We start from the raw sequence: 22908 nt of genomic DNA on the forward strand, positions 1-22908 counted from the left end.
ACTTGCCCGTGAAAGGGAAAGGTCACGAGTTCGAGTTTTCGTCCAGCACACAGTTTAATCTGCCAGGAAGTGACTAATGAAAAATTTAAAATTACTCTTTGTCGACAGGCCCGAGCCAAGTTTCAGAAAGATTTTTAGTGTGTCCTTAATCCATTCCGTCAGCCTGAGATACAGTGCACTTTTACTTACTTCATTTCAATGGCTCTTATATTTGCGTGCAATGTAGATTTAAATGGAAGAGAAACATGAACGGTAAACGGAAGCTTTAGAAACGTGGTGCTACAGAATTCTTAACATTTTCTTTGGAGGAAAAATGTAGACCGCAACTTGACTAAAGGAAGGGACTGGTTGATATCACAAATTCTGAGGCATCAGAGAATCGTCATTTTGTAATAGACGAATGTGTTTGGGGGGAGGGGATAAGAATAAAAATTGTAGAGGTCGACCTAGGCTCATACCATACAGGTGAAAATGGATACAAGTTACAATAAGTATTCAGAGATGAAGAGCCAGCTTAGGATAGACTTATTTGTCGTATCATTAACTGATTTTTCTGTTGGTGTTTGACAGAACACGTTAGTAATATTACAAAGAAAAACACTTCCACATGTTATGTAAAGCTATATTTATTTTGACACGAAGCGGCTTTCAGGGTGTTAGGTCATCTTAAGGTGACAACTGAATGTCACAAAACACACACAAACACGATGCGCTACTTACATGTATTATTTTTACACAAGATTATAAAGCGGCAATAATTACATGAACTAAAAAAGGGGGAAACAATTTTCATGTGACGATACACTTACCAACTGATGAGAAGTAAGATGAATTTACAGTATTTATGGAGAATAATTAGTTTTAACAACACTTAAACCCACATCATAAAATTCAGTTTAAAATGGAGCAGAGAGCCTCTTTTGTAAATGTATTTGACTTTAATAGAGATATTAGCACATGAAGACACTTATTTAGATTTTACAGAAAAGACACAGTTACAGATTCCGTGATCCCTGCAAGCTCACAATATCCATACAGTCACAAACAAGCGGCTTTCCAGTCAATGGTGCATAGCCTCATATCTATTCTATTACCTGAATCAGCCTTTCAAACAGTACTGAAGATCATCGAAGATACCGCTTCCAGCAACGGCTATAGCTCTGCCCTGATTAATAATATCCTACGAAAAAAGAATATGCGTAAAATTACACACCTCAGTGCTCTGGCCAACAGCAATCAGTTATTAGTTACAAAGCCTTGTAAAAAATCCTATATACTCGAAAAACTGCAGACAACCTTACAAGAAAGTTAATGTCTCGCAACTAAAGACCTGCATTTTATAACACCAAGAGCATATACAAGTTCTCATTCACTAGTGAAGACGAACTGCAACCCTTGACACAAGCTAGAAGTGTGAAAAATATTGTATTAGTCAGTCACGCGGAGCTGTGGCAATTAGGTTATCTGAACAAAGAGAAGATGCACACTAAGAAATAAAGATTCAGCCTCTCCCGATCATCTTTAAACAGAAAACCACTCACACGATGGAGTATGTGAAGCCTTACGTTCTGTTGAGGAAAGCAGAAATATGATTCAACTGAAAATGCTGGAAAACAAAGAACACATGACACACAATGCCAGCTTAGTGCTAAATGATCTGACTCAGTTTCCTCCTTCCCTTTGTTAGATTAATATTCGTTACAAATACTGTAAATCAATCGTATTTCTTGTCAATTGTTAAACGTATCTCCAAGTAAAAATTTCGTTTGCCCCCATTTTTTTAGTTAATGCGATTATTTCTATCTGACTAAAGAAGTCATTTTCTCCTACGTTAACTTCGTCATTTTTGTGTCTTCTGTAAAAATAATATCTGTGTACGCATATTAAGTACATCTCTGTTTGCAACATTCCATTGTGACCTGAAGTCCGTCTTAGAAGCCAGAAGCCCAATCGCATTTGGACAACAAGGGTATATGAACGTCAAATATATTTCACACATATTTAGTATATACCAAATGTACTAGGGTCACTCCAAAAGAAATGCACACTATTTTTGTAAAAATACAGTTTTCATTCAGCACGTGTGAAAGTTTTACAGTGTGTAGATACATCCTTCCCGCTTGTTTCCAAACTTAGTTCAACCTATTCCTGTGAGTGGCGCCGTCACAGCATGTCTTCAAGATGGCTGCTACACTTGAAGTTCGTCAGAAGCAACGTGCTGTCATAGAATTCCTGTGCTGTGAAAACGAGACAGTGGGAAACATCCACAAGAGGTTGAAAAAGGTGTATGGATATGCTGCTGTCGATCACAGTACAGTTAGTCGGTGGGCAAGCAGGTTACGTGATGAAAGCAGGCACGGCAATATTGAGGATTGTCCTCGCAGCGGCAGGCCTCGTACTGCACGCACTCCAGACAATGTGCAGAGAGTTACCGAACTGGTGACTGCTGACAGGCGCATCACAGTGAATGAATTGTCACGCTCGTTAGGATAGGGGAAGGAAGTGTTTGCAGATTACTGAAAGTGTTGGGGTTAAAAAAAGGTTCCCAGGTGGGTTCCCAGGATGTTGACAGTAGCTCACAAAGAAACAAGAAAAACGGTATGCAGCGAACTTTTGGAACAGTACGAGTATGGTGGAGATGAATTTCTTGGAAGAATTGTGACGGATGACGAAACAGGGCTCCATCATTTTTCACCAGAGACGAAGCGGCAATCAATGGAATGGCATCATGCAAATTCACCCAAGGAAAAAATGATTCAAAACCACACTTCTGCTGGAAAAGTTATGGCTACGGTGTTTTTCGATTCCGAAGGACTCTTGCTTGTGGACATCATACCAATTGGAACCACCATAAATTCTGATGCATACGTGACGACACTGAAGAAACTTCAAGCTTCGACTGAGTCGTGTGCGACCACATCGGCAAAAGCAGGATGTTTTGCTGTTGCACGACAATGTACGGCCACATGCCAGTCAAGAAACCATGGAAGCGATCACAAAACTCGGGTGGATAACACTGAAACACCCGCCTTACAGTCCTGACCTGGCTCCATGTGACTATCATCTCTTTGGGAAACTGAAAGACTCTCTTCGTGGAACAAGGTTTGAAGATGATGACTCCCTTGTGCACTCTGCCAAACAGTGGCTCCAACAGGTTGGTCCCGAATTTTACCGTGTGGGTATACAGGCTCTGATTCCAAGACGGCGTAAGGCAGTTGAGAGGGATGGAAATTATGTGGAGAAATGAAAATATTGTTCTTAAAGGATGTATCTACACACTGTAAAACTTTCCAACACGTAGAATAAACAATGGATTTAAAAAAATAGCGTGCATTTCTTTTGGAGTGACCCTCGTTTTTGTACACATCTCTAACGAATTTCACCCATACTGTTGCATTTTGACGAAGCCCAATGTTCGTGACATCATATGTCCCGAACTGTGTATCGTACAATGATATAATTTCGCTGCAACGTTCCGTCGAATATTTGAATAATGTCTACAAAAAACGTCGCGAATGCAGTTAATAGCAAAGACGTAATAAATTAAAACGTCGTGCTTCATGCGGCAGTTTTACTGCACGAACAGTTAAAATTTGTTAAGCGATGAAATTTTTTCCTTCCATCATTTTGTGGGGGTCGTCAGCGAGAAAAAGTTTCGTTAATACTTGAAATTACGGGTATGTATAGAGGTGTTGGAAGTCAGTAAGTGTTGTCGTTGTAAAATACTAGATGAATGAAGTCTTGCATTCGCACGTTATGGGCTACACTTCGTTTTCACCCCAACGCCCTACTCGTATCATAGGCGGGTGGTTCTTACCCCCATAGTGATTCCTGCCACACAACAAGTGATAAGTGCAGCAAGTTAGGTTGAATTCGGTCCTGTGGTTTAGGAGATGTGAAACAGTCATGCAGCCACACAGTTTCATAACACTGTATATGGATATGGATTGATAGATTAATTGATTGATTCATTCATTCATTCGTTCATTCCTCTCGTTCCACAGTCATCAAGAAGGGGATCCTTTAGAGATATCGAACGAAACAAGGAGCACATTAACAAAAGATAAACAAATCTTAGAAATGTAGTCTCTGTACAGAATTGACAATAAATTATTATTATAATGCGTAATGCAATACATGCTTAACCAGGTAAATTGGAAATACCGCTGCTGCCTGCTCAGTTATAGTAAATAGCTACTATTTATTTGCTCTTGATTTCTAGATATTTTAAATTACATAGATATTTTTCAGAAAATAGTGCTCTACATTTGAACAAACTGTAGTAGAGACGTCACACGAAAGGTGGTGTGCCTCACGAATAGAGCTTTACCCTATGTATTACGAGAGCGTACGTTCCAAAACAGTCGAGATACACACTACGTCCACCGACATACGTTTCGCGTGATGATAAAGAGAGCCGGCCGCGGTGGTCTCGCGGTCCTAGGCGCGCAGTCCGGAACCGTGCGACTGCTACGGTCGCAGGTTCGAATCCTGCCTCGGGCATGGATGTGTGTGATGTCCTTAGGTTAGTTAGGTTTAAGTAGTTCTAAGTTCTAGGGGACTGATGACCACAGCAGTTGAGTCCCATAGTGCTCAGAGCCATTTGAACCATTTTTTTTTTATAAAGAGAGTACAACTGAAAACATTTGGACTAATAAAGCAGGGCGAAAATCTTTCTTCTGTAAATCACCTGAAACAGCATGCGTAAGGTTGGATGGCGAAAGCTGGTTCTGTTACAATATGTGCTTCTACCACACTCAGTGCGGTAGTTTACTGTAGATGTATGTACTGACGGAGAAGTTGTCTTCATTTCTGAAAGAGGAGACAATCACTGACCACACAAAAAGTAAGTCAACCCGGCACAGGTGCTGACTCCAGATCGAATGCGCGAGAAATTAAAAGGGCTTCTGTTCCGCGACAAAGAACTCGCACAAAGGCCCTAATTGAAGAGGACGTCGTTGTTGCGTCACTGAGAGGCAGGCAAACAAGGGGTAATGGGCTGGTCAAAGCTGTAGCCACAAAGACAACACTCATTGTCTGAGAACCGTATGATGCAGCTACCTCCACACGGCTTGTGCGCCAGAATTTTTACTTGGTCAGCTAATGACGGAGTTCACCATCCTCGGTCAAAAAGCAAGATAATAAAGGTCCCGAGGTCACGGTTACAAGTAAACCACTTTTAAAATGTATCTGGGGTTCACAAACGTTTATCGCCAGTCTGCAAACTGTCGTAAGCCAATCGTGCACTTGGCCGCGGTTAACTCGGTGTATTGGAATTTAGGATGCCCTGGAGACAGAAAGATGTTAATAGAGATATGGATTCGAACACGGCTGTCCATATACATAAGTCTACATTTTAGTGGAGAATGACGTCACTGTCACGTGCGAAATATGTGTATAACTCGCTATTATTCTGTTTGTTTATGTTCGACAAAAAGAAAACAAAAGAAGAACATCAATTTTTTTCAAAGCACGAGATGGAATCTTCAGATTTTCGGTACTAATGCATAAATTCTTGAAAATAGAAAAACTAATGGCTGCAATATAAAAAAAGAAATGTACTCAAACTCGTTTCGGTTATTATTTTCTTTGTTTTTTTCCTTTCAATTCGAATACCTACGTCATTTAAATATAAAATTCATGAAATATATGCTAATTAACACATTTATCATTTTTATTAGTAATGCACATTCTGTTGTTTCTAACACACACAAAAATCCAGTTTTCATTGCAAACAAAAGTTTTTAATTACCGATCTTTTGTAAAAGATGTTAACCAAATTTATATGATTAACAAAGCTACAAATGAAATTTTTTCTATCTTTTTGTATTTTACGCTTCACTTAAATACTCGTAGAATACGCACCAGGAACCGAACCACAGCCCCTCACCCTCCGAGCGAGCCCTTTACCACAGTACTACACTACTTGTCGAATCGTTAACTCATTTTAGCATATTAAAATGGTCGCAAAACTTTCTCAGCAATTTTCTTGAGAATTCCTGAGGATTACATCGAACTGTTTTTGGATTTTTGAACTTTAGGTACCATAAATATAAAAAATTACAAAATCCCCATTGCTGCTTAGGCCGCTTGCTAGAGAAAACCAGACAACGTGCTTACATGTGGAGGAACATAAAAATCCAACACCTGGTAAGTTTGATTGATAAATTAATAAACGTTTTGGGTTCATCTTAAGTATAGGCTACAGTATACAATACCTTGGCTGTGTCTCTATACATAGAAACGCGCTGCAATCTCACTACCGTATGCTTATGTAATGAATTTTCTTGAGACCGAGAAGCTTAAGTCCGCGAAACAGCATGGTTCTAGAAAGCATCGCTCGTGCGAAACTCAGCTGGTCCTTTTCTCACATGATATACTGCGAACAATGGATTAAGGGCAACAAGCATATTCTATATTTCAAGATTTCCGGAAAGCATTTGCCACAGTGCTTCATTGCAGGCCGTTAACAAAGGTACAAGCATATGGAGTAGTGTCTCAGATGCGTGAGAGGCTCGAAGACTTCTTAAGTTACAGACCCAGTACGTTGTCCTCGACAGCGAGTGCTAATCATAGACAAAGGGTATTGTCAGGAGTGCCCCAGGGAAGTGTGATAGGACCGCTTTATTCGCGATGTACGTAAATGATTTGGCGGACAGTGAAGGCAACAATCTGTGGTTGTTTGCTGATGATGCTGTCGTGTACAGTAAGCTGTTGAAACTGAGCGACTTTAGAATGATACAAGATGATTTAGATAAAATTTCCTATTGGTGTGATGGATGGCAGCTAGCTCTAAATGAACAAAGATTTAAGTTAATGTGGATAAGTAGGACAAATAAACCAGTAATGATAGGATGCAACGTTAGTAGTTTCCTACTTGACACATTCACGTCGCTGAAATACCGGGTGATCAAAAAGTCAGTATAAATTTGAAAACTGAATAAATCACCGAATAATGTAGATAGAGGTACAAATTGACGCACATGCTTGGAATGACATGGGATTTTATTAGAACCAAAAAAATATAAAAGTTTATTTGAATGTCCGGCAGATGGCGCTTCATCTGATCAGACTATCAATAATTAGCATAACAAAGTAAGACGAAGCAAAGATGATGTTCTTTACAGGAAATTCTCAATATTTCCACCATCATTCCTCAACAATAGCTGTAGTCGAGGAATAATGTAGTGAACAGCACTGTAAGGCATGTCCGGAGTTACGGTGAGGCATTGGCGTCGGATATTGTCTTTCAGCATCCCTAGAGATGTCGGTCGATCACGATACACTTGCGACTTCAGATAACCCCAAAGCCAATAATCGCACGGACAGAGGTCTGGGGACCTGGGAGGACAAGCATGACGAAAGTGGCGGCTGAGCACACGATCATCACCAAACGACGCGCGCAAGAGATCTTTCACGCGTCTAAAAATATGGGGTGGAGCGCCATCCTGCATAAACATCGTACGTTCCAGGAGGAGGTGTTATCAGCCAGGCTGGGGATGATGCGATTCTGTAACATATCGGCGTACCTCTCATCCGTCACGGTAGCACTTACTGACGCTTAGCTGTCCAGCGCCATCTGTCAGACATTTTGTGAATTATGTTGTTTTTTTTTTGTTCTAATAAAACCCCATTTAATTCCAAGCATGTGTGTCAATTGTTACTTCTCTATCTACATTATTCCATGGTTTATTAAGTTTTCAAATTTATACTGACTTTTTGATCACCCTGTATCTGGACGTAACGTTGCAAAGCGCTATGAAATGGAACGGGCATGTGAGGTTTGTGATAGGGAAGGCGAATGGTTGACTTCGGTTCATTGGGTGAATTTTAGGAAAGTGTGGTTCATCTGCAAAGGAGACAGCATATAGGACTCCAGTGCGACCTGTTCTTGAGTAGTGCCCGAGTGTTTGGGATCTGAACCAGGCCGGATTAAAGGAAGACATCGAGTTAATTCATAGGCGGTTTCAACACAACACGTCAAGTGTTGTGGTGATGCTTTGGGAACTCAAATGGGTATCACTGGACGGAAGGCGACGTTCTTTTCGAGGAACTCTGGTGAGAAAATTTAGAGAACCAGCATTTGAAGCTGGCTGCAGAACGATTCTACTGCCGCCAATATACATTGCGCTTAAGGACCACGAAGATAAGATATGAGAAATTAGGGCTCATACTAAGGCATATAGACAGTTCTTCTACGTTCTATTTGCGAGTGGAACAGGAAAGTAAATGACTAACAGTGGTACAGGGCAGTCTCTGCCACGCGGAAACTAGGCGTGAGCCACGCTCAAATTTAACAGCGATCCGTTTCCTCGTTCAAGTTTGGTCGAGTGGGTGCACTAGAATTTTGTGTTGAACAGGTTTAAATGCTGACTTTACTGTGGTTAGCTTCTAAATGAGGTTGGTGCAATCAGCCATAAATGATACGTGGCATTAGATCAGGGTTCGTTAAATATTCCACTATAAAATTATATAAGTATTGTGACAAGTTTTTTCTAAATTCATGGAAACAGTTTTCTAATTCAAATTATTTTATATAAGTGAGGTAAATATCGTTGAAAAAATTTGCTGTCAATCAGTTACGAATTTTAATTAATCATAACACTGTCTCACTGTCTTGTGTCAAGGATAATTGCAAGTAGTATTGTGCTGCCAGAGAATTCTAGACATGTAATGCCATTAGCATAGCCTGCTCTCTCACTCTCCTAAATCTGAATACCTATTTCGCCAGCTACTAGACGGTGGACGGTGGAGGGCACCTTGTGCAGCTGATAGTCATTCCCTTTCATGTTCTATCCGCAAACGGAGTGACGGGGAAACGATTGTCTATATGCTTCCGTGCGAACCTTGATTTTTCTTATCTGTATTCGTACACTAATGGATTTTTTTCCTGCTGTTATTGATTAACTCTCATTTTCCTACATTTAGAGCTGGCTACTATTCATCACACGAAATAAAAATATTTCCCAAGTCACCCTGTACCCAGCTCCAGTCAATTTCTACAAACAGTCGCAGATTACTGCTCACTTGAGATGAATTCTACCAAAACTGTGGTTCAGTGGTTTTGGTGCGGTATATAAATGGCGTAGTAAAGTGTAGGATTACCGGTAGTATATGTAGCATTGGGAGGGAAAGAAACATAAATGAATGTGTGAGAGAAGCTGGAATCCGACGACTTCTGTTCGTATTGTTTGTTTGTTTGGCACATAATTAGAACCTCATATCGTTCGGTGTTAGTCCACTGTGTATTTAATACTCCAATTCATAGGTAATGAAATTTATTTGAACGCGCAACTTCTGCACCTTTCTGTAACCGAATCAATTACTTTTGATACAAGTACAGTTTACATGTACAAACATAACAAATCTATATAATTATTGTTGTTATTTTATACTCAGTGGAACGTTCATCAGGATCAAACACAAAAGTTTCTTCTTATTATTCACAAGTGCGAAAGTTGCTTATGAATAACAGGACTATGTTTGGTATAAGATCTATGCTGTATTGAAGCGATATTTGGTATGTTTTTGATCTACGGTTTTTCAGTTGTACTTTTTTGGGTAAATGCGGTTTCTAAGGCTATATGATCAATCTGTACTGTTTTTTTTTCTACAAAAGTCCACTGTTCCTCGTTATAAATTAACAATTTTCGAATAGAATCTGAATTAAACATCTGCATTTTCAGTTTTACTATAAATACTGTTTATTTTTAAGTAACCGACAGAAGGAGAACTATGTGCACAGAAATGTTAGGTAGGTTATGCAGTACTTTATATAACATCAGTTAATTTCTAGACGGTTTACCGCACTCGATTGGTAGAGGATACTCGTAAGACACTGATCGCATATGCAAACAAAGCTATCGAAATTATGTAACGCCCCATAGGTATGCAACACACCTAACGTGGAGATACGGCGATTACGCTCTTAACTGATCAAGGCCTCTATATCGTAGTCTACGCTTACTTACGATGCCCTACGATAGTTTAACAACTCTACTGCTCACCCTATCCGTCATAAACTTTATGCATGTAAAGAACAAATGGCTGAAGCATTAAAAAATGAAAAACATCAAAACTGAAACAACCACTATGGAAAATAATAGCAAGATAAATATCCGAGTTCTTGCATATAATTGAAGATGGTGCCATATTAACGGAAGTAGGTCATTCACATGTGTACGACCCACCATTTTGCGCTTTGACTACAAAGAAGAAAATTCTTATCAAGATTTTTTGCGCTGAGGATAAATATCTACATATTTGTCGTATATACTTTATCTTACATACTGAGCATCTTAAGCAATTTAGCTTATAAAATCCTTTCCTAGTATTTTAAATACAGCTTGCTTGCAATTATAATCTATAATATGTGATTTGGATTTCGCTCTGTGATTGTCAGACAACAACGAAAGGCTCGAGGTTCAGTATTTGGTCGATTGCAGGGTACTCTTCTCTCACTTATGTTCCTTTCAAGAATAGACAATTTGTATGTGACAAATGCCCAGCTGTACAATGATTCAGAATTGTACAGTAATCTCGACACGTCTAGCGGAGTGCTAATCTTGGCACTACCACGCTACAGCCAGGTCTGCCAGGTTGCCTAACTGGCAGATGCCGACACCATAACAACAATCACACGTCTACGGCCAAACGTGCGGAAGGCGCCAGTCGAAGTGGCAGAGCCAACATCGTTACATTTCCTTACACTTGTCACATTTGTGAAAACAGAAGGGATTCTCGGCTGGTATTTTGTGAGTCGCTTGGCCCCATGGTAAATAGCTGAACTTGGATCCAGTGATTATTTATTTCTAGTTTCTTATACCAGTCACTTTCTATTTTATGTTTAATCTAACATAATACAACGCGTTTCGAACATCTTCTGTTCATCTTCAGGCGTTTATACATACATACAGAGAAATATTACTTAAAAAAAAAACAGTCTTAAACTAGATTAATCTAGAACTCTTTGTGCATTGTTTGTTACTGTATCGGCTGGTGTCGCATTTGGTGAGGGGGGGGGGGGGGCAGTGTATTTCTAGAAATCGAAATCAGTAATGTCTTCTGCTGGTCTTCTTCCTTGTGGTTGACTATGTATGATAGCACAGCCTGTAGAGGATGCAGACAGATTTGCATCAGTTATGTGTTACGAAAATAGTGTGAAAGGCTTTTATATGACAGTTGATCACTTACGATTTCATCATCTTGCTGCTTCACTTGTATCAATGCTGTAATGGCGGAGCTGTTGATTGACATTACACTATTACACAGTGCACATTGACAAAATACAATGCGACACCAGCCGCTACAGTAACAAACCATGGACAAAGAGTTCTAGATTAATCTAGTTTAAGACTGTTCATTTTTAAGTAACATTTCTCTTTATGTATGTATGTATGTATGTATAAACGCCTGAAGATAAACAGAACATGTTCGAAACGCGTTGTGTTATGTTAGATTAAACACAAAATAAAAGTGACTGGCAGCAGAAACTAGAAATAAATAATTGTCCAACACAGTCACGGTTCACAAACATAGACATTATTGCTGAAAATAATTATGGATCCAGTGAAGTGAAGCAGTCAGAAGTTGCCACCGAGATCTACGAGCAGTTGACTAGTAGTGGTCATCGAGTATCCTTTGAGTGGCCGACCACATTTTTATTGTGATACACGAATACTTACAGGCTGGACTGCGCCAGCTAGCCGGTTAGTCTGGAGTGGACTTCAAATCAGGAACGCACAAATTATCCAGCTTGAACTTTGCTCATCAGTGTTTTTTCCTGAATTTGTGCACTTCATTCAGTCTCTTTATGTATCTCAAACTATATATACTGTGTCTTGATACAAGTGGTGACTTTAATTAATACTGTCTCTTGTCGTTATGTAGCCACCTTAGAGAAACAAACATTTACGTGGCGAGCAATACTGCTGTCGCAACAAAAAAGCGGACAGTCTGTTCGACAGTGCACAACGTTGCACATATCCGAAACCAACATCTGTTTTTTTAAATGTTCAGTATTGTTTTACTCTGCCATCTGTGTTGTAAAACGCCCGGATCCCCCTCGACATGATGACCACAAAATGCTCAAGCTGCTCAAGCTCGTCCCATACTTGAATGGCGACCCTCCTGAGGTTGCCCAGTAAGAGAGGACAGTTTCTGCAGTGATGTACAGAAACTTTTTCAACTGGCTCCTAGTATATTCAGTAGGACTCGTGTCAACATATACCGCAGGCGAACCCATTCGGTTAATTCCGGACGCCTGGAGGATGCTGTTCCCGAGGTGGACGCTGTTTACTTGTGTGTTGGGAATGACGAAACTAACGCTGAAATTTTGACTGTAGGATTGGACAGTAAACTAAAGGATCATGTTCCCACATTGCCCTCTCTATCAAAGAGAACGTCCATCATCCATACATGGTACCCGCGAAACACATGGCCCGCTCACCTCTCTACTGAACCCAAGAGACGAAAAGTCAGATGTGCATTGGTACCTTGCTTCCTCCTATCCATTCTATGATGACCATCAGGTGTCAGAAAGTTCCTCAGTAGCTCGCCACTAATCCGCCCGGCTAGCCGCGCGGTCTAACGCGCTGCTTCCCGAGCGGGAATGCGTGCTGGTCCCCGGCACAAATCCTCCCGGCAAAATAGTGCCGAGGTATGTATGCCAGCCAGCCTGTGAATGGTTTTTAGGGCGGCATTCCGTGTACCTCGGCGAATGCGGGCTCGCTCCCCTTATTCCGCCTCAATTACACTATGTCGGCGATTGCTGCGCAAACACTGTCTCCACATACACGTACACGTACACCATCATTACTCTACCGCCCAAACATATGGGTCTACACCAGTCTGGTATGAGATGTTACCAGGAGAGGGGGGGGAGGGGGTTTACTGGGGGCCGAACAGCACAATAACCCTGGGCTTGGCGTGGAGCGGCGGTGAGGTAGGTGGACCTCTGTGGCCTGTTGCGTGGCTGTGAACCGGTGAGGGCTACGGCGGGACGAAGCCTCTCCGTCCGTTCTAGGTCCTCGGTTTCATACACGCAATACATTACAACTCGCTACTACTCCAGGTTGAATTGCAGGCGTTCCCCTTCTCACCTTCTTCGTGAATCATGGTTCTGGGAGTATTTATTCTAATGTTTGTAATGGACGACTAAAGACCGAGATGGTCCCTTGGCCTGATGCGCTCTTGTGGTCTGTCATGACACTGACAAACACAGGACGATTTTAATATAGTGTGAAGAACCATAGTCCACTGGGGTTTTCTTATTGTTTGAACGACGTAAATACGGTGTTACAGTTTTTATGACTTTATTTACGTGAGCTGAATGTAGTTAACCTGTCGAATAGAGCATTTTCTCCCGAAAGTCGTTGTTGTATTGCGCGAAATACAGTCAGAGCGTATTGAATGGTACCAGTTACGTAGGGACTTAAGAAATTAAGTTACAAATCTCGTCCCACTGCGCAACAAGTGTGATACATCGTCAGAAGAGAGTTATGTTAATGTTTTCCTGCAGGCACAGTTCTGCTGCCGTACGGGTTTTCTTGTGTGCATAACGTCTAAATTGCACACAGATTCACCGTGATACGTGGACCAAATGCAATGTAGTGTCCAGCCGAAGGGGAATGCTGTCAGTAATTTGACCGAAGCTGCTTAGACATGGTTCACGCTGGTCGAGAAGTCCAGTTCTTACACACCAGGCAAGTTTCATCTTTTCGGCAAACTGCAAGAATATCTTGGGGGAGAGAGATTTTCCAACTATGAGGACATTGACACAGCTGTTCCTGAATGACTGGGTGTTCAAGTAACCGAGTTCCAATCGTTTACAGAGACGTAGTGTGACGTTTATATTTTGTTGATAAACAGTTTCAGATATTGAAATTTATTCCTGAATGTCAACTTAACTGCAATAACTACAGATGTACTACCTAGAACGACACACGAACCAATACTCGAACCAAGATTTCCAGCTTATCGCGAGCTTTCCCCGTATCACTTAGACTATCTGAACACGCTTGTTGAAACGACCCAAACCTACATATGTCACACACCTACCTATTCCTTAATTCTAATACTTATGAATTAATAATCTGTGAGGAGAAATATGTAGATTTTGACATACGAAGGTTTGGGTCAGTCCGAGAAGTGTGCTCGGATAGCTTATCTGATTAGAGTCCTGGTCCGACACAGATTTTTAGATGTCGGTTTAGTTAATACTCTATACCTATCACAGCTGAGTTTCAGGAATAAATTTAAATAATGTCATGTACCTTTGTCATTTTCACGTTTAGTTCAACTTTCAATAAAAGTTCTTGGCCAGCTATAATAATGTGTAACATACTTTTTCAAAGTCCCCTCCTATTACTGATAAAGTATAAAAGTGCTATCTCGCATTCGACAAATGAAAAATATTTAATTTCTGATGTTGAGGTCGTACAGATGTTTAGCGGGCTAATACAGTTCTTAGAAATTGTCACTAGCAGCTCAACATGGAGTGTATGTAAACTTTTGTAATGGGTAAGAACTAAATAGAGCCCTATTGCGATAAACGTGTGTGCTGTGGAAGACTTCAGGATTTGTTGTTAAGCTGCTGACCCCTCGCGTAGCCGCCGGAATGAAGAAGATGGCGCGTGTAGCTGGCTGCCACTACAGCCGCAGCGGCCGCATCACATCCATCTCTGACACAGGCAGCTGCCCCACCTCGTCGCATCTCCCCACCGCCTGCCCAACCTCGCTGTGCGCCACTGCCTAACATGCAAACCGGGAGCGAGTACTTTCATCTGCCCTACTTCTCCCCAGAGTTTCATCGTCCAAAACCTAGAGAAGAATACAGTGTTGTTACATCTCACGACAGGTTCAAAGGAATGAAAAGTAGAATTTCATGTCCCTTCGACAGAAAGGCGATTGCAACCGCAGTTCTGTATGAGATGAACTTCATCTCGTGAAGTAACTATTTCATGTCAAGTAATGCCATTTAGAGAAATGTTAGTCAGGGTTTTGAACCACACTTCTTTCGAAAACAAATCTGGACCAAATCCCTCGGTACAAAAGTTATTACGATAGTACCAACACCGTAAAGAAATATTTTTATCCATCTTATATGTTTTACGTTGTGAGAATCAATGTGTCACTCTGCAGCGGAGTGTTCGTTCGTTTGAAACTTAAACTGTGAGTGAGCGCCGGAATCGAACTCGGAACTTCCGGCTTTCGCAGGATGTGGTTTTACCCACTGAACTATCCAGAGGAGACTGGTATGCACTCACAAGCAATGTTCGGGTCAGTCGCGTGCCGGCATACAATTTTAATCTGTGAGGAAGTTTCGTTTTCTGTTGCTTTACCGATAAGAATGTCATTCAAAATTTCCATTTTTTACTGGGCTTCTCAGCGTCTTGCTGATTCATCTGTTATGTGCCGTCTAGAGGAAGAAGCAATTTCGGATACTTCAGTCGCATATCTTGTTCCATCTGTGTGTCCATACACATTCTCTCAAGCACTTTAAAGGTGCTTCCGTAGTACCCCAAGGAAGGGTGATTGGATCCTTATTGTTTACAATGTATCTCAATAATCTAGTTTGATGCGATTGTCTACAAGAAATTTGCAACGCCCAAAGACAAAATCAAATAGTTCAAATGGCTCTGAGCACTATGGGACTTAACATCTATGGTCATCAGTCCCCTAGAACTTAGAACTACTTAAACCTAACTAACCTAAGGACAGCACACAACACCCAGCCATCACGAGGCAGAGAAAATCCCTGACCCCGCCGGGAATCGAACCCGGGAACCCGGGCGTGGGAAGCGAGAACGCTACCGCACGACCACGAGATGCGGGCAAGACAGAATCGATTTGCTGAATCACCTGCAGAGAATTGATGAACGTTGTAGACTCTGGCAGTTGATTATGAACGTAAATTAATGTAACATATTGTGCATACCTACGAAAATAAATCCATCATTGTCTAACTACACCATTGACGACAAGTTGCTGGAAACAGTATGAACTGTAAAAATATAGGAATAGCTGTCTAGAGCGACCTTAAGTGGAATGACCACAGAAAACAAATAGTAGGAAAAGCAGATACTAGACTGATATTCATAGGGAGAAGCTCCAGGAAATGTAACTCACCCACAAGGGAAGTGGTTTACAAGGCGCTTGTTCTACCTTACCAGGTAACACTGAGAGTAGAAAGAGAAAATCCGAAGAAGAGCGCCACGTTTCGTCACGGGTTCGTTTATTTGGCGCAAGAGCGTTACAAAGATGAGCAACAAACTCCATTGGAAAACGCTGCGAGAGAGGCATCCCACATCATGGGAGATTTGCTACTGAAATTTCGAGTGGGAACTTTCCACGGATAGTCGAATAACAGACGTACATCTCATCAAATGACCACGTCGAGAAAATACGAGAAATTAAAACTAATACAGAGACCTACCGATGATCATTCTTCCCACGCGGCATTCGCGAGTAGAAAAGGAAGGAGGGAGGGGGGGGAGGGGGTCAGGTAGTGGTACGAGAAGTACCCTCCGCCACACACTGTTAAGTGCCTTGAGGAGTATGATTTAAATGTACATGTTCTGCACTGTCAGCACTTATTTCTCCATCACCTGTGTGCGGACATAAACGCACGTTAGCATTTAGACTCCGTGTCATGGTTGCTTATCAGGTATCAAACGAACAGTCGAAAAAGATAAACTGCGACACAGGAAAATTTGTACTTCTAACGTGTAGTATGTAAAATCTGGTTTCTCAGGATAGAGCGGATCAGGTTATGGTTGTGGAGGGGGCCGTAACAGTTACTGTCAGTTGCACAAAACACAAAAACTTTTATTTTCCTAAGAATCGCTTAATTACACATTGCCTTCAAAGGATCAAAATAAAAACAATATGCCTTAAGGCCTAGTTAAGAAAAATTGAGATACCTCCTGGGCTCAAGGCCCAAAACCACACCAAAAAGAAGAATGGCTGAAGGCCTGAACACAAGTTATAAAAAATTGCTTTTAAGAATACACATGGCTGAAGGCCTTACTTAAAAAGTATTTCACGTAAATACTCAGCTAAAGGCCACACACAAGACTTTGAACAACTCAGGGCTTAGGGCCTGGATAACAAGAATTTCAGATATACCAAACTTTCAAATTTAGTTTTTAAACAAATCAATTTTCAGATTTTAATTTAAGTCAGCTGAAGGCCTTATTTTAAAATTAAAACAAACTAAATTAATAGACGGCTGATGTCCTCGCACAGTACCTCAGACTAAAATGAAAATCACAATCTAAAACCAACAGAACAGTGTTGCCCAGAAATGTTACAAGGGTCGGCCTGAGGACGTAGCTCTAACGTAAGGCTAGGTGAGATAGGCAGCCAAGAATAAGATTAAGTAATCAGATGGCAACCCGACCCAGGGACGGCTGAAGGACCGACCAACACCTAATCAATTCTGCTGCGCCGACCAACGGCACAGCAGCGAAAAATATCAGCCAAGGACGATGATACCAGCAGCATTACGTCTTCAAAATTGGCGTCTAGAAACAGCCAAGGCACAATAACCACACTTAAGAAAAAAATATGAACAAACAACTGAAAGGCTGAAACTTCCTGGCAGATTAAAACTATGTGCCGGACCGACACTCGAACTCGGGACCTTTGCCTTTCGCGGGAAAGTGCTCTACCAACTGAGCTACCCAAGCACGACTCAAGCACCGTCCTCACAGCTTTAATTCCGCCAGTACCTCGTCTCCTACCTTCCAAACTTCACAGAAGCTCTTCTGCGAACCTTGCAGAACTAGCACTCCTGGAAGAAAGGATATTGCGGAGACATGGCTTAGCCACAGCCTGGGGGTTGTTTCTAGAATGAATTTTCACTCTACAGCAGAGTGTGCGCTGATATGAAACTTCCTGGCAGATTAAAACTATGTGCCGGACCGAGACTCGAACTCGGAACCTTTGCCTTTCGCGGGCAAGTGCTCTACCGAAAGGCAAAGGTCCCGAGTTCGAGTCTCGGTCCGGCACATAGTTTTAATCTGCCAGGAAGTTTCATATCAGCGCACACTCCGCTGTAGAGTGAAAATTTCGTTCTAGTAACTGAAAGGCTGTCGAACTACATGCCATGCCGGGCAGAATCAACACGGCAAGGAAAAACACACTGCCGGAAAACTACGCTGATCACCAGGGCTGATAACTGGGACGTTAACGGCAACAAGGCACAAAATACCGCTGGTGCACTTCACTGGCAAGTAACACCCAATTTAATAGTTAAAGACCGTGCAGGAAGACAGCTGCAAAATTTCGCTGACTCCAACGCACCATATGTTGCTGCTAGGCGGAAGAGCCCAGGATACAACCACTGGCAATGAACGAAACGATGTCACAGCAGTTGAGGTTTCATAACAGGTTAACTGATCACTCAACTTCAGTGTCCAGGTTCGGTGGGCTACGAACTTTGTAGCTCTCGCCGCCAGCGCCTCGCAATCTGGCCGCGCGTGCTCGCCGCCAGTGGTCCTAGCCTGACTTCACGCCGTGGAGACTTCCTCGCTGCTCTCTCCCAACTGACCGACTGCCACACACACACCACCATACGGAAATATAGCTGCCACACCAAAGATGGTACAGCAGCACTAGTATCGACAAGCGCTGCTGCTGCCACTGATGGAGGAGGCAAGTCAGAAACTCATTGCTCAAGGAGAAATAAGACGTCACCCAATTGCAACAAATTGCCAAAGAACAAACGTCATCAACGCGATCCGGCCACGGCTCAGTATGACTGACTAAGCAGGTCTATTTTAATCGCTTTGCTCTCGATACAAAGTCGAAGTGGCACATAAAAGTTCGTATCGTTGCAAACATAGTGGCCGGCAGTACTGCTGCTTAGCGTTTACCATTAACCTCGTAGTATCTGGCTGTCAAGCGGTAATCTCTAATGCCAGATTGACAGTTCTAAGGCAAGCAGCTGGATTCCTCGTGGACTTTGGGGCAGGACGAGGTACATGCCGGTGTAATTGATCTCTAGGTAGTGTGCCATTCGTTAGGAATAAATTCCAAACATTACAGACTCGCACAAAGAGTCAGTATGTGACGCTGTTGATGGTGAGACATGTTAAGCTCGGAGGCACCATTGGTCAAAGTCTAGACTTGGGTTCGGTGCCAACCACGGCGCTTTTTCTCTGTGGCACCTGTACTGATCAGGCAAAAGATTATAACCATTGCCCATTGCGAGTCTGTTTCGCCTGGTGGTGATGCGGGCAGGTGACACTACAAGAAAAATATGTAATTGGAGCACAGATGAAGGAGGAATCTTTCTGACAACGATATGGGGCGCAAATGTTGAAATCATCCGAGATTAATTACGTCGACTAGTAATCAAAACGTCCTGGGTCCTGCGTTTGAACCAAGCCACAGCCTAAGCTTTGACTAAAAATCATCATCAATGGCGGCCAAAGACTTTCGACATAATAAGTCACCCTCGTTATACCAGCGGTCTTGTCAAAAAGGGTGGAGAAGCGTACGGGGGTTCACAGCACTCCCTTTGCCCGTAAGGTGGGAAACTGCTCCCCAGCCAAACGGAAGAATCAGCAATGATCAACGTCATGATAATTCATAGGACAATGGAATCTGCTGCATAAAGACGCAGAATGTGCATCCTGTGGATTGAAAAAAGTGTCTTGATGATCTGTCCGTTGGAAAAAGATCCCGTATTAGTTCCCCATTCCGATCTTCTGTAGGGGCCTGGCAATGGGGAGGTGACCACAATGATTAAAAGATGGAAGAACCAACGACGAGATAACATTCTACTAGTCTGAATGGAAGGAGGTTGAAGGTAGTAGGGAAGGTGGAAAATCTGAAAAGGGGAATGGAAACGTTCAATGCATGTGTAGTGGGGCTCAGTGAAGTGAAATGGAAAGATGGTCAGATGAATGTAGCGTAATATCAAGAACAGCAGAAAATGGTAAAACGAGAGTACAATTCGTTATGAATAGGAAAGTACGGCAGACAGAGAGCTGTCATGAATATCTGAGTGATAGACACAGAATACAAATGGCGACAACCGTAGTTCAGGTACACATGTCAACGTCGCAAGCAAAAGATGAACTGACAGTGAAAGTATATAAGGATATTCAACGAGTAATTTAGTATTTACAGGGAGATTAAAAGTTAATCATGGGAGGCTGGAATGCGGTTGTAGGGATGGAATAGAAAAACGATTACGGGAGAATATGGGTTTGGCATCAGGAATGAGCAAGGATATAGAGTTCTCAATTAAGATCAGTTGGCAGTAGCGAGTACTCCATTCACAAGAGGAGAAGGTATACTTAGAAAAGACCTGAAATTACAGATGGATCACATCATGAATAGACAGAGATTCCGAAATCAGTTATTTGATTGTATGGCGTCCCCAGAAGCATGTCTGAAAGCACATTGCATCGTAATTTTTAACAAGACAGGCACTGCAATATCGTACTTATCCACCGCTATCATGCGAAGACTTTCAATTCTAATGTCCCTTGCTTGTACAGGAATTACGTAATGTGTAGGGGTGCAGGGCCGCATGAGCAACTACATAAGGAAGTTTAAGTTCGGCCGTGAGTCGTGCACAGATTAGACGACCGCTCGAGGAAAGTGGGAAATCCGAGTTCGAGTCCCTGTCCGGCACAAATTTTCAATGTCGTCATTCCATTATACAGCTAATGGTTGTCCGTATTCGCAACTGCGAATACATTTGACATACTGCAATAAGGAATACCAAACCCGGTACCTCATATGGAGAGGAGTGAATATCTTTCAAAGTTCAATCACGGATGTTGGGGAGTTAAACGTAAGTAGAATGAAGGTGAATGCGAAGAAACCGTGGGCAACAGAAGAAATACTTGAGTTGTTTGGCGAAAAAAGGTAGTACTAAAATGTTCGAGGGGAGACAGAAATACAGCAATATAAATCCTTTAGGCGAAATGGCGGCAGGAATGGTATGAAGAAATAAATGACTGTCGGGAAGGCTCATTCAGCTTATAGCCCTTCGGTGAAATGAAAATAGAGGTTGGTAACATTAAGAGTGCAATAGGTATTCCATTAAAAACATAAAAGGGAGGAGATATTGCAAATAGAACTTTGAAGGCCTGTATAAGGGAGAGGTCTTGTCGTGGGATTGACAGACCAAGAACGGGAGTCTATGTGAAAGACACAGGGGATACAGTACTAGCTACAATTTAAAAGGGCTCTGGATGTCGAGGGCAAATAAAATAGAAGGGACACACAATACTCCATCTGAATTTGTAACATAAACCGTGTAAGTAGCAACCAAACAACTAATCAAGTTGCTGTGTAGAGTCTATGGGACTGGTGACGTACCATCGCACCTTCTGAAGAATATAATACAACCAATTAGAAAGATAGCTAGAGCAGATAAGTGCGAGAACTATTGCACAATCAGTTCAACAGCTCATGCATCTAAGCTGCTATCAAGAATAATATAAGAAGAAAGGAAAAGGAAATAGAGGATATGTTAGATGACAGTCAGTTTGGCTTTAGGGAACGTGAAGGCACCAGAGAGGCAGTTCTGATGTTGGTAACCGAAGCAATACCGAAGACAAACAGAGACTTTCATTGGATATTTTGACCAAGAAAAAGCGTTTCGAAACTTCCTGGCAGACTTAAACTGTATGCCGGACCGAGACTCGAACTCGGGACCTTTGCCTTTCGCGGGCAAGTGCTCTACCAACTGAGCTACCCAAGCACGACTCACGCCCCGTCCTCACAGTTCTACTTCTGCCAGTACCTCGTCTCCTACCTTCTAAACTTTACAGAAGCTCTCCTGTAAACCTTGCAGAACTAGCACTGCTGAAAGAAAGGATATTGCGGAGACATGCCTTAGCCACAGCCTGGGGGATGTTTCCAGAATGAGGTTTTCACTCTGCAGCGGAGTGTGCGCTGATATGAAACTTCCTGGCAGATTAAAACTGTGACGGGGCGTGAGTCGTGCTTGGGTAGCTCAGTTGGTAGAGCACTTGCCCGCGAAAGGCAAAGGTCCCAAGTTCGAGTCTCGGTCCGGCACACAGTTTTAATCAGCCAGGAAGTTTCATATCGGCGCACACTCCGCTGCAGAGTGAAAAATCTCATTCTTGAAACATCCCCCAGGCTGTGGATAAGCCATGTCTCCACAATATCCTTTCTTTCAGGAGTGCTAGTTCTGCAAGGGTCGCAGGAGAGCTTCTGTATAGTTTGGAAGGTAGGAGACGAGGTACTGGCAGAAGTAGAGCTGTGAGGACGGGGCGTGAGTCGTGCTTGGGTAGCTCAGTTGGTAGAGCACTTGCCCGCGAAAGGCAAAGGTCCCGACTTCGACTCTCGGTCCGGCACACAGTTTTAATCTGCCAGGAAGTTTCATATCAGCGCACACTCCGCTGCAGAGTGAAAATCTCATTCTGGAAAAAGCGTTTCGACATTGTAAAATTATGGGAAAAATAGGAGTAAACCAGCAGGGAATGAGCAGTAAATTAGAATATATACAAGAACTAATAGAATACGATAAAGTTAGAAGACCAAAAAGAAAGTGAGCGGCTTAAAAGAGGTGTAAACAATAACGCAATTGTTCAAATGGCTATGAGCACTATGGGACTTAACTTCTGAGGTCGTCAGTCCCCTAGATCTTAGAACTACTTACACCTAACTAACCTAAGGACATCACACACACATCCATGCCTGAGGCAGGATTCGAACCTGCGACCGTAGCGGTCTCGTGGTTCCAGATTGTGGCGCCTAGAACCGCTCGGCCACCCCGACCGGCAACAATGCAATCATTCACCCCTACTGTTAAATGTATATACCGAAAAAGCAATGATGGAAATAAACGAAAAGTTCCAGAGCGGGATTAAAATTGAGGGTGAAAGCATATCAATGACAAGATTAACTAATGGTATT

The 22908-nt window shown here is 42.3% G+C and overlaps 1 non-coding gene across 1 annotated transcript; it reads right to left on the bottom strand.

The window, feature by feature from the left end:
- Positions 1-21653: 21653 nt before the first annotated feature.
- Positions 21654-21728, bottom strand: Trnas-cga. The gene has a single exon. It is a non-coding gene; the product is annotated as a tRNA-Ser (tRNA).
- Positions 21729-22908: the final 1180 nt, after the last annotated feature.

This window comes from Schistocerca americana, chromosome 6 (genome assembly GCF_021461395.2).
Source record: "Schistocerca americana isolate TAMUIC-IGC-003095 chromosome 6, iqSchAmer2.1, whole genome shotgun sequence".
NCBI lineage: Eukaryota > Metazoa > Arthropoda > Insecta > Orthoptera > Acrididae > Schistocerca > Schistocerca americana.